Genomic DNA, 13,127 nt, shown 5'->3' on the forward strand with positions numbered 1-13,127 from the left:
TATGGGCCGGGTGCTGGCAGGTGGGGCTAGATTGGGTTGGGATATCTGTTCGCATGGACGGGTTGGACTGAAGGGTATGTTTCTATGCTATATATCTCTATGACTCCATGCTAACAAATGAGATTTGATTAGTTTAGGGTATCTGGTCAGTGTGCATTAGTTGGATCAAAGGCTGTATGACTCTACAACCTGAAAGTTACAGGTTGATAACTAGACTCTCATATATACACAGCAAAAACCTGACAGGTGGCATATGATCAATGCAATTACATAGACAGATACCAAAGACTGACGGGTACAAATTAATAACTGCACCCTGAGGTACACAGAGCAAAAGCTGTCATGCATATACTCATACAGTACAGAAAAGCCCTTCAGGCATCGTGTCTGCACCCACAATAACTACCACTGAAGGTTTGTTAATTTCCTGCACTTGTCTCATATCCTTAAATGGTATGACATTTCAAGCGCTCATCCAAATACTTTTTCAAGGTTAAGGTTTCTGGGCTCCACTGCCTTCCCAGGCAGTATCTTCCAGATTTCCATGACTTGCTGAGTGAAAGAGATTTTCCCTCAATATATTTACCCCTTTACCCTACACCATAGTGAGAATCCTTATCCTTTACTATATCCTAACCCAATCACCACTTGTGATTGATCGCTCAAACAAGGGAAACAGCTTCTCTACATTCACCCTGTCCATTAGCCTCATAATCTTTCACACCACAATCATGTGCCACCACCTCAGTCATCTCTGCTCGAGAAAAAAAACAATCCAAGCTCATTTAGTCTCTCCTTTCCTTTTGGAAGCAATATTTGTGCTTTGATCCTAATCCCCCATACTGGGTCTGGGGTTAGCACTCCTGATGAAGGACTTTTGCCCGAAACGTCGATTTCGCTGCTCGTTAGATGCTGCCTGAACTGCTGTACTCTTCCAGCACCACTAATCCAGTATTTGCTTTCCAGCATCTGCAGTCATTGTTTTTACCTTGCGCCTTCCCAAAGCTGACTTTTCGTGACCAGAAGAGCGCATGCGTGAGGCCCACCCCCAGCGCTGCCATTGAGGAGCATTTACTCAGTGAGTCCAAGAGGTTTGTTTGAAACAGACCGCAATGGAGAGATCAGCGCCCAGGGAAGGGAGGGAATAGCAGGCTCCTTCCAGCAGCACATCGGGATGGGAGCCTGGGACACAGAGGGGGCTCCGAGAGCGGGATTGATTCGGGGTGAGTTCAGGGAGAACCGGGGGCTGTTTGTAAGAGGCCGAGCGGAGCAGGAACTGGTCCCGGAACTTGGAGTGAGCGGGCTGGGGGGAAGAGAGAGGCCTTTCTCGGGCTGTGTGTGGGCCTGCTGAGGGAGGCAGAGCGGGAAGAAGCTGCTGTGGGATATTCTTATGGTTTTTAATCCCCTCAACACTGATGGGAATTCATTGATTGGCTTCTGTTTCACGCTGTTTGTTGATATTGGGTAGTGAGAAATGGAAGGACAGACCGTAATTTTTTTGTGACAATCCTATAAAGGACACGTATTAGAGTGAACAGATTTGATGTTTCGAGTAAAACATTAGACATAGCGTCCCTCATTTTTTCCTTCAGCACTTAGTGTGTTGGCCGCTTGCTGTTGATATGTGTCAGCATTGCAGCTGCTTCAGGAATTCCCATTCATGGAGGTGAACAGTTGTTATTTCTGGATCACACTCATTGTCTCAAAGTTGCAAATAAAAGGAAAGGAGACCAAGAGCAACCCAGGGAAAGAGTGGATTGGAAACCTCGTTCTGTTTGAATTGCTAGGTTTAAAAATAAGGTAAAAAGGTAAAAAAAATACTCTAATGATTATTAACTGACTGCCACACTGATCAGTTTAATTTTGCCTAATTTGGCTTATGTTGATTTACAGCTGTAAAATCTTCTGTCTTCCACCAAGCAAATATTTGAATGATGAAGACAATGTCATAGTTCCTCAGTACAAGGCCAATTGTGACCAGCTGCTTCTAACAAACAGCAGGTATGTTACCACTATCAAAGCAGAGAACATCCTTTCCACAGGCACAGAGCAGATTGGATCAGACTTAGTTTGAGCACAAATTTCCAGAGATATACCAAACAGTCAGAACTGCAGAAAGACAAGTTTCTTTTTTCTTTGCATTCTCCATAGACAGCTTCCTGGTTTTAATTAATGTGAATCATAGGCCATGAAGATTCACAGCATGTTTGAAGATGACTGGTTGTCTAAAGTAGGCAATTGGTGTACTAAGTCAAGTTTACATTTTAAAAGGGCATTTTAACTGTCACAATGACATCATTCTTTTACATAGTTTCAACAGCCATATGCAATAAGTAGTGAATCGTTACTGAGCACACACACATATACACAAAAGGTATTGACTGTTTCAGGTTGAATCACCATATCAACACACAAGATACAGAGACTAACAGCGATGTACACACATTTACACTGTAGGAAACAGAAATGAATATATACAAAATGTTTACATAAAAACAAGCAACTAATCCCATTCAGCCAGCATTCCATTTCAATAAGGGTGTCATGACAGCAGAGGAGCTGCCAATCCCACCTTGATCCCCACATCATTCTCAACGTATTCACCTTGCAAGGATAGAAATTAAATTTCCCACACTGCCCTGTATTAATATTTTGAATCAAAAAAATGTGTAACTTGGTCTCCAAATTCACTTTACTCTTCTACAAGGAATCCCAAATGCCCCACCCTATGAAATATCACAAAAAAACAAGAAAGTCGAATGTCATATTGTCAATTTAACAATAGTCAAATAATTCAAAGAAATTTAGCCAAGTCTTGTAATTTGTAAATTCTCTTCTTTTTTTGCAAGAAGAGATCAACCGTGTTCAATAAATTTGCCTGAATGGTTTAAATCTTCTCCACTGTATGACAAAAATACAAGTCTTTTTGCTTTCCTCATTGGCACCATAGAGCATCAGGAGAGTACTGCTAATGGCTTGCACTGTCGCACCACCGAGCAGGATTATGTAACACTCACAATAGAATAATGAAGTGAACTAACCAATTCTCTTTCCTGTAGCAGGAATATTGTGGTCAGTTGGCTACGATACACTTTATCTGTTTGTTCCCCTTTCTTTTCGACACGAACAAAGGAATGTAACGACTATCCATTTCACAGTGTTATTCACAAAAGTATGCATTGAGGAAAAAACCTGATGATATCCTGAAGAACAGCCCATGGTATCATTCTCCCCAGTTAGAGTCTGCACTACAGGAGTTGGAAAACCGTTTAATTGTGTCACAATCTATGACACAAAGCAAATACACTAAGCAGAAACTAACAGATACAGATTGATAAGTGCACTCACACATTCACATAGCTGAAATTGACAGGTATAGATTAATACCTAAATTCAGAGCCACAAAGCAGAAGCTGGCATGTACAGTTTGACTGTACTTAGACATTCACAGAGCAGTCAGATTGGTAACTATATTCTGATGTTCACGTTGCAGAAAACTGCATGTATGGATTGCTAACTGCACACTGTAACACATATAGGAGAAGTTGAGGACTGGCAGGTACAAATTGGTAAGCATATTCACAACACAGAAGCTGATAAGGTAAGATTGATAAATGCACTCACAGATTCACATGGCAGCCATTACCAGTTACTGATTAATTACTGCACACTCAAATACACAGCTGAAACTGATAGGAACAAATTAGTAAGTACACCCTGACATTCACATAGTGACTGACAGAGATAGTGACTGACAGAGATAGTTTGATACCAAATGTATCATATCTATGAAGCAGAAACTGACAGGAACAGATGAGGAAAAAGTGAGGACTGCAGATGCTGGAGATCAGAGCTGAAAATGTGTTGCTGGAAAAGCGCATCAGGTCAGGCAGGATCCAAGGAGCAGGAGAATCGACGTTTCGGGCATGAGCCCTTCATTCCTGAAGAAGGGCCCATGCCCGAAACGTCGATTTGCCTGGTCCTTGGATGCTGCCTGACCTTGCTGCACTTTTCCAGCAACACATTTTCAGGAACAGATGAGCAATAACACTCCGTTTCATATTGCATATACTGACAAGTAATTTTTGGTAACTAATCTCCCAGTTTCACACAACAAAATCTAACAAGTATAGATCGATAACAATACTCCGTTTGACAAGCAAAACCTGACAACTACACTCATATTCAACTCATATTCATATGACAGAAACAGTTACAGTTTGATATCTACTCTCACCCATTCACATTGCAGAAACTGACTGGGACAGATTGATGACACTCACACATTCATATGACAGAAACTAACAGAGGTTCAGCTTGATAACTAAAATAACAGATGTAGGAGAAGCTGACAGCTAAAGACTGATAATTATATTCTCATTCACATTGCAGAAACTGAGATTGATAACTGCACCCATATAATCACACAGAAACTGACAGGTACAGATTTGATAACCACAGTCACACATTCCAATTGCAATAATTGACAGAGACAGATTGACCCTCCCTATGGGATATTCCAAAAAAAAGAAAACAATGCCATTTATTCAGATTATCAAGACAGCTCCCTTCAACATCATGGAATATAATTGATCAGGTCCCAGGGTTTGAGACACCTTTATGTTTTTTTACCATCCCTTGCACCTCTTCTTTTGGAATGTGGACTGTTTTCAAGATATCAATATTTATTACCCAACGTTTCCTAGCCTCCACTTCTATGTCTCCAGGCATAGAACAATAACTGTACTCACACATTCATATTACAAAGAATGGCAGATTCAGATTGATAAATGCATTCATATATTGTCAAATCAGAAATTGATGGGGAGAGATTTATCTAGCAGAAACTTTCAGGTATAGTCTTTTAGTTAGAATTAGAATCCATTCAGTTTTGAAACAGAACCTTAAGCCTGGCAAATCCACACCAACCCTCTGAAGATGATCTCAACAACAGCTACTCCCTTATCACTCTACATTTACACCTGACTAATGCACCTAACCCATTCATCCTTGAACACTATGGGCAATTTAGCATGGCCAATTCACCTAACCTCTTCTTTGGACTGTGGGAGGAAACCGGGGCACCCGGAGGAAACCCACACAGACATGTGGAGAATATGCAAACTCCACACAAACAGTCGCCTGAGGCTGGAATCGAATCCAGGTCCCTGGCGCTATGAGGCAACAGAGCCAACCACTGTGCCATATAATGTGCCACATTACACAAGAATATTCACACCACAGAAACTGATTGGTACAGATTGATTACAACACATGTATGTTCACAGAACAAAAACTGATATTTACAGATTGATAACTACATTTTCATATTCACATTGGAGAAAAGGACAGGTATGATTTAATGAATACATTTGCATTTTTACAAGCAGAAACATTCAGGGATATTAATAACTGCATTCATACACTCATATCTGAAACTGACAGGTACAGATCAAAATCTAAACTCGCTTATTGACGTAGCAGAAACTGAGACCCACAGGTTGATACTTGCACTCATATGTTCAGATAGCAGAAATTGACAGGCACAGATGGATAACTACACTCACAGTAGAAACTGACAAGAACTTTCCCATCGCATAACCAAACAGGTAAAGATTTATTACTACACTTTCAAGTTGACAGAGGGAAAATCACACTGCCATGTACAGTTTGATAATGATACTCAAAAATGACAGATCAGAATCTCACAGGTACATATTGGTAACTACACTTTCTCATTGACCCAGCAGAAATTGACAGATGTAGACTGATAATTACACTGACACATTCACAGCACAAACTGACAAGAACAGGTTGAAAACTACCCTCATTCATTCATGTAGCAGAAAGTAATAGCTAGTGCAGGAGTCTTCTGTGGCTATTTTCATTGTAAACAAGTATGCTGTTTTGAAAAATGTAGGGAGTGATTGATTCACAGGGGAACGTAGCACAAATAGCCAAGTTTCTGGTATTGAGACTGGCTCTAATGCAATGAGGGGTATGTTGGGTTCCAAGAGATCAATTGTGTTGGGGGACAGTCTAGTCTGAGGTGTAGACAGATTTTTCTGTGGTCAGCAGTGAAAAATCAGAATGATGTGTTGCTTCCCTGGTGCCAGGATCAAGATGTCTCAGAGAGGATGCAGAATGTTCTCAAGGGGGAGAGAGACCAGCTGTAGTTCATTGATTCCAATGTGGACAATGACATAGGAAGGGAAAAGGTTGAGATTCTGAAGGGAGATTACAGAGAGTTAGGAAGGAATTTAAAAAGGAGGTCCTCGAGGGTAGTGATATCTGAATTACCCCCAGTGCTACGAGCTAGTGAGTGCAGGAATAGGAGAATAGAGCAGATGAATGCATGGCTGAGGAGCTGGTGTCTAGGTGAAGGATTCACGTTTTTGGATCATTGGAATCTCTTTTGGGATAGAAGTGACGTGGACGCATTGCACTTAAATTGGAAGGGAACTAATATACTGGCAGGGAAAATTTGCTCGAGCTGCTCGGAAGAGTTTAAACTAGTAATGTAGTAGGGGGATGGGACCCAGGGAAATAGTGAGGAAAGAGATCAATCTGAGACTGGTACAGTTGAGAACAGGCGTGAGTCAAGCAGTCAGGGCAGGCAAGGACAAGGTAGGGCTAATAAATTAAACTGCATTTATTTCAATGCAAGGGGCCTAACAAGGAAGGCAGATGAACTCAGGGCATGGTTAGGAACATGGGACTGGGATATCATAGCAATTACAGAAACATGGCTCAGGGATGGGCAGGACTGGCAGTTTAATGTTCCAGGTTACAAATGCTACAGGAAGGACAGAAAGGGAGGCAAGAGAGGAGGGGGAGTGGTGTTTTTAATAAGGGATAGCATTACAGCTGTACTGAGTGAAGGTACGTGCAGGGAAGTTATTTGGGTGGAACTGAGAAATAAGAATGGGATACTCACCTTATTGGGATTGTATTATGGACCCCCTAATAGTCAGAGGGAAATTGAGAAACAAACTTGTCAGGAGATCTCAGCTATCTGTCAGAATAATAGGTTGGTTGTGGTAGGGATTTTAACATTATGGTAGTCCCAGACTATGTTTGGAAAGTTAAGAGTTTAGATGGAGAGGAATTTGTTAAGTGTACAAGAATATTTTCTGATTCAGTATGTAGATCTACCTGCTGGAGAAGGTGCAAAACTTGACCTACTCTTAGAAATAAGGCAGGGCAGGTGACTGAGGTGTCAGTGGGGGAGCACCTTGGGGCCAGCAATCATAATTCTATTATTAGATCTAAAATAGTGATGGAAAAAGATAGACCAGATCTAAAAGTTAAAGGTCTAAATTGGAAGAAAGCCAATTTTGACGGTATTAGACAAGAACTTTCAAAAACTGATTGGGGGCAGATGTTCGCTGGTAAAGGGAAGCCTTCAGAAATGAGATAACGAGAATCCAGAGAAAGTATATTCCTGTTAAGGTGAAAGGAAAGGCTGGTAGGTATAAGGAATACTGGATGACTAAAGAAATTGAGGGTTTGGTTAATAAAAAGAAGGAAGCATATGTCGGGTATAGATAGAATAGATTGAGTGAATCCTTAGGAGAGTATAAAGGCAGTCGGAGTATACTTAAGAGAGAAATCAGGAGGGCAAGAAGAGGACATGAGATGGCTTTGGCAAATAGAATTAAGGAGAATCCAAAGAGTTTTTACAAATACATTAAGGACAAAAGGGTAACTGGGGAGAGAATCGGGCCCCCCAAAGATCAGCAAAACACCCTTTTGTGGAGCCACAGAAAATGGGGGATATACTAAATGAGTATTTTGCATCAGTATTTACTGTGGAAAAGGATATGGATGATATAGAATGTAGGGAAATAGATGGTGACACCTTGAAAAATGTCCATATTACTGAGGAGGAAGTGCTTGATGTCTTGATATGCATAAAGGTGGATAAATCCCCAGGACTTGATCAGGTGTACCGTAAAATTCTGTGGGAAACTAGGGAAGTGATTGCTGGGCCTCTTGCTGAGATATTTGTGTCATCAATAGTCGCAGGTGAGTTGGTGGAAAACTGGAGGTTGGCTAATGTGGTACCACTGTTTTAAGAAGGGTGGTAAGGACAAGCCAGGGAACTATAGACCAGTGAACCTGAATTCGGTGGTGGGCAAGCTGTTGGAAGGAATTCTATGGGTCAGGATGTACAGGTATTTGGAAAAGTGAGGACACATTGACTATCCCTAATGTGGCTTTGTGCGTGGGAAATCAAGTCTCACAAACTTGATTGAGTTTTTTGAAGAAGTAACAAAGAGGATTGATGCGGGCAGAGAGGTAGATGTGATCTATATGGACTTCAGTAAGGTGTTTGTCATGGTTCCCCATGGGAGACTGGTTATCAAGGTTAGATCTCACGGAATACAGGGAGAACTAACCACTTGGAAACAGAACAGGTTAAAAGGTAGAAGACAGGGGGTGGTGGTGGAGAGTTGTTTTTCAGAATGGAGGTCTGTGACCAGTGGAGTGCCACAAGGATCAGTGCTGGGTCTGCTACTTTTTATCATTTACATAAATGATGTGGGTGTGAGCGTAAGAGGTATCATTGGTAAGTTTGCAGATGACACCAAAATTGGAGGTGTAGTGGACAGTGAAGAAGGTTACCTCAGATTCCAACAGGATCTTGACCAGATGGGCCAATGGGCTGAGAAGTGGCAGATGGAGTTTAATGCGAGGTGCTGCAAATCTTCACAGGACTTGTACACTTAACGGTAAGGTCCAAGGGAATGTTGCGGAACAAAGAGACTTTGGATTGCAGGTTCATAGCTCCTTGAATGTAATGTCACAGGTAGATAGGATAGTGAAGGTGGTGTTTGGTATGCTTTCCTTTATTGAGTACAGGAGTTGGGAGGTCACTTTACAGCTGTACAGGACATTGATTAGGCTACTGTTGGAATATTGCATTTCATTCTGGTCTCCTTTCTATCTGAAAGATGATGTGGAACTTGAAAGGGTTCAGAAAAGATTTACAAGGATGTTGCCAGGGTTAGAGGATTTAAGCTATTGGGAGAGACTGAACAGACAGGGGCTGTTTTCCCTGGAGTGTCAGAAGCTGAGGTGTGACCTTAGACGTTTCCCAAATTTTGAGGGGGATGGATAGGATAAATAGACAAAGTCCTTTCGATGGGGTGGGGGAGTCCAAAACTAGAAGGCATAGGTTTAGGATGAGGGGGAAGATATAAAAGAGACTTGAGGGGCAACGTTTTCACACAGAAGGTGATATGTATATGGAATGAGCTGCCAGAGGAAGTGATGGAAACTGGTATAATTGCAACATTTAAGAGGCATTTGAAATGGGTATATGAATGGGAAGAGTTTGGAGGGATATGGGCCGGGTGCTGGCAGATAGGGCTAGATTGGGTTGGGCTATCTGGTCGGCATGGACAGGTTGGATCGAAGGATCTGTTTCCATGCTGTAAATCTCTGACCCTATGACTACAGATGATAACCACCAATTACATATTCACAGAGCCGAATGTTCCAGTACTGAGCTCACATTCACATTACAGAAATTGACATACATTTTGATAAAGGCATTCGGACATTTCCAAACCAGAAACTTACAGCTACATGTTCATATCAACACTGGGATAGGTCGGGAAATACACATACACGTTCGCATGGTGGAAACTGAATTGTTCATATTGATGACTATATTTGGATGTTCACAAAGCAAAGAGATTGATAACTGCACCATATTAACAGAACATAATCTGACAGGTAGAGATTAATAACTATATTTCCATAAGCAGAAGGTTGAAACTGACAGGTTTATAAATTGATAACCTCATTCACATATTCATAACACAGATACTGACAAGGAATGATTGATATACACACTCACATCTTCACCAAGCAGAAACTGACTGGTACACATTGATAACTAAACTCACATGTTGAAATAACAGAAACTGAAAGGTACAGACTGATAGCAACACCCTTGTTCTCATAGCTCATACTGCCAGATATTGGTTGAGATGTACACTCTCATTCACATTGCAAAATCTGGCAGGTATAGTTTAATTACTTCCTTGGATAAATGGAGGAAACACTGCCAGGGACAGATTACACTCTTCTTGTCAAATAACAGAAAACCACATGTACAAATTGATCACAACACTTCCACTTTCACATAACATAAACTCACAGATTCAGTTTGATAAGTACACTCAATTTTACATAGAATCTGACGGGTAGAGATTGAAAATTCTCTATATGATTAAATTCTCAATATGACTCACATATTGACTTGGCAGAAACAGATAGGCATAGATTCAAACCTGTGGTCCCATACTCACATTGCCAAAACTGACTGGTATACTTCAGTATAGGCAGAGAAAATTTTCTGACAAGTATAATTTGATAAAGACATACATATGGCAGAATGTATTGGTCACAACACTGTCTCACCGAGCAGAAACTGATGCGGAAATATTGATAAATGCACTCATATTCACATTGCAGAGACCGACAGGAAGAGTTGCTTCTGAATTTCTCATATTCACGCAGCAGAATTAGGCATGGATAGATTTACAATTTCACACACACATTCAGCCAGAAAAACTGACAGGTATGGATTGGTAACTACATTTACAGATGCACATACATTTTGACAGGGACAGATCAAAACTAAACTCTAAGAAAAACTCAAAGCAGAATCTGACAGATACAGAATGATAAATGCATTTACACATTCATAAAACCAAAAACTGACAGTTACTGATTGAATCAGAGTGTTTAATTAACAGAGAACAGAAACTAATGAGGAAAGATTGATCAATTCACTTTCACATTGTAAAGACTGACAGCAATAAATTGATAAATACACCCACAGACAGAGCAGAAACTGATAGGTACAAATTGATAACTACACACATGTATGCTCATAGCAGAAAGTGACATGAACAGATTGATAACTACAGTCACACATTCTCATTGCAACAACTGCCAGCGACACATTGATTGACAATTACTTGTTCACGTGACAAAACTGACAGGCAGAGACTGAAAATGACAGCCACATTCACACAGCAGAATCTGACAGGCACAGATTGATAACTGTATTCTCACATTCACATTGACTGAAACTGACAGGTACAGTTTATTACTGACACTCTCAGATTAACAGAGCAGAAACTGACAGGGATAGGCTGGTCAATGAACTCACACATTGACATTGTAGAGACTGACAAATACATATTTAGAACTGTATTTTCACATTTACAAGTAGAGGTGGATAACTCAATGCAAATATTCATACAGAAGAAACTGACCAGTACAAATTTATAGCTACATTTACATATCCACGAAACTGACTGGAACAAATTGAGAAATACATTCTCATTGCAAAAGTGGACAGTGCTCTCAGCTGCAGGGTTATGGGTTGGGTGCAGGATGATGGGATTATCATGGCCATCTGGTGTCTTTGGGTTGGAACAGACAAGATAGGCCAAATGGCCCCTTTATGTGCAATTTCATTTCAATGGATCGATAGTTCTATATCAATCTGTCACTGTGAGTCACTGCTATGTGAAGAAATAAGTAATTTCAGAAAGGCTTGGAGGGACAAAATGAGAGAGTGTGTTTGTCATTCACAAAGTAGGAATTGACATGAATAGTTCAATAACGAAACTGATAATCACAGCCCCACTTACATTGGATAGCCCCATTCATGGAGCTGTACAGTTATTGGTTAGTTTCTGGACCTCACTCAATTGGTGTTGAATTAACAAAAAGAAAAATCACCAGACCTGGAGCAAGAGTAGAATCAAACACGTTGTTCTGTTTGAATTCCTAGCTTTAAATACAATATCCTAATTATGAACAGAATGTTCCGTTGATCAGTTAAAGATGGTCGAACATGTCTGATGGTGATTTACAGGAGATTTCCCTTCTGTTTTCCTCCAGGGAAATACTTGAAGGACCAAGACAATGTAATTTTCCCTCGGTACAGAGCCAAGGGTGACCAGTTCCTTCTAACAAACAGCAGGTATGTTACCGCTGTCAGAGTGAAGAATATCATTTCCACAGTCAGAGCGGATTGGGTCAGCTACACGTTGAGCTCAATTTGAGAGAGAGAAACAACAGAGAAACTGTAAGTTTATTTTTTTTTTTGCTCACAATTCACAATGCACATGTCCAGTTTGAACAAATGTCACTGTTCACAACTCACTGACATTTGCACAATTTTTAAACTGGAAAGTCGGAACTCTTGTCCAAAGTATACACTCAAGAACTGAAACAAATCTGCCTCAAATCACCCACATAGCAAGTATCACATAACGAATCACACCCTCAGAGAATATTAGTGGCTGCCAGAGAGTTACCTCCCTTTGACAAATAGAAACTGACAAGATGCATTGATATCTTTGTTCATTCATTCACTTTGCAGAAACAGGCAAAAAGACCTTGATGTTGACGCACATATTGACAGGGCAGTCTCACTTGCGCGCACACACACACACACACACACACAACCTTGCAGGCAGTGTCATGTATAGATTCATAACACTCAGATGTTCACGTGACAGAAAGTGACACACACTCTCTTATTTTCATTGCACATAGCAACAGGACTGGGTGGACAACTACACTTCCAAATTTAGATATCAGAAAGCATGAGGTACAGATGAATAACTGTGCTCAAAGGTTCACGAATCCGAAACTGGCATTTCAGGTCCATAATCAAACTCAACTGTCAGGTAGAGACTGAAGGTGGCACTCTCATTCGCAAAGATACAATCAAACTGACGACAGGTACATTATGATAACTAAAATTACATTCAGATGTCAAAAACTGACATGGATAGATTGGAAAATACACTCACACTTTTTCACAATAGTAAAATTCCTAGAAAGATTAATAAGTGCACTCCCATATTCAATGCAGAAACTGACAGGAACAAGTTGATAACACTCCCAATTCACATCGCATGAACTGACAGGTACTGCTTAATAACTAGGCAAAAGTGAGAACTGCAGATGCTGGAAACCAGAGTCTAGATTAGAGTGGTGCTAGAAAAGCACAGCAGGTCAGGCAGCATCCGAGGAGCAGGATAACTATTCACAGAACAAAATCTGACAGCCACATATTGACACTCACA

General features: G+C 40.7%; 1 long non-coding RNA gene across 1 annotated transcript; it reads left to right on the top strand.

The window, feature by feature from the left end:
* Positions 1 to 1,053: 1,053 nt before the first annotated feature.
* On the top strand, positions 1,054 to 12,009 carry LOC140470808 (uncharacterized). The gene is made up of 3 exons (XR_011956732.1): positions 1,054 to 1,223; positions 1,894 to 2,001; positions 11,932 to 12,009. It is a non-coding gene; the product is annotated as an uncharacterized lncRNA (long non-coding RNA).
* Positions 12,010 to 13,127: the final 1,118 nt, after the last annotated feature.

This window comes from Chiloscyllium punctatum, chromosome 52 (genome assembly GCF_047496795.1).
Source record: "Chiloscyllium punctatum isolate Juve2018m chromosome 52, sChiPun1.3, whole genome shotgun sequence".
Classification (NCBI taxonomy): domain Eukaryota; kingdom Metazoa; phylum Chordata; class Chondrichthyes; order Orectolobiformes; family Hemiscylliidae; genus Chiloscyllium; species Chiloscyllium punctatum.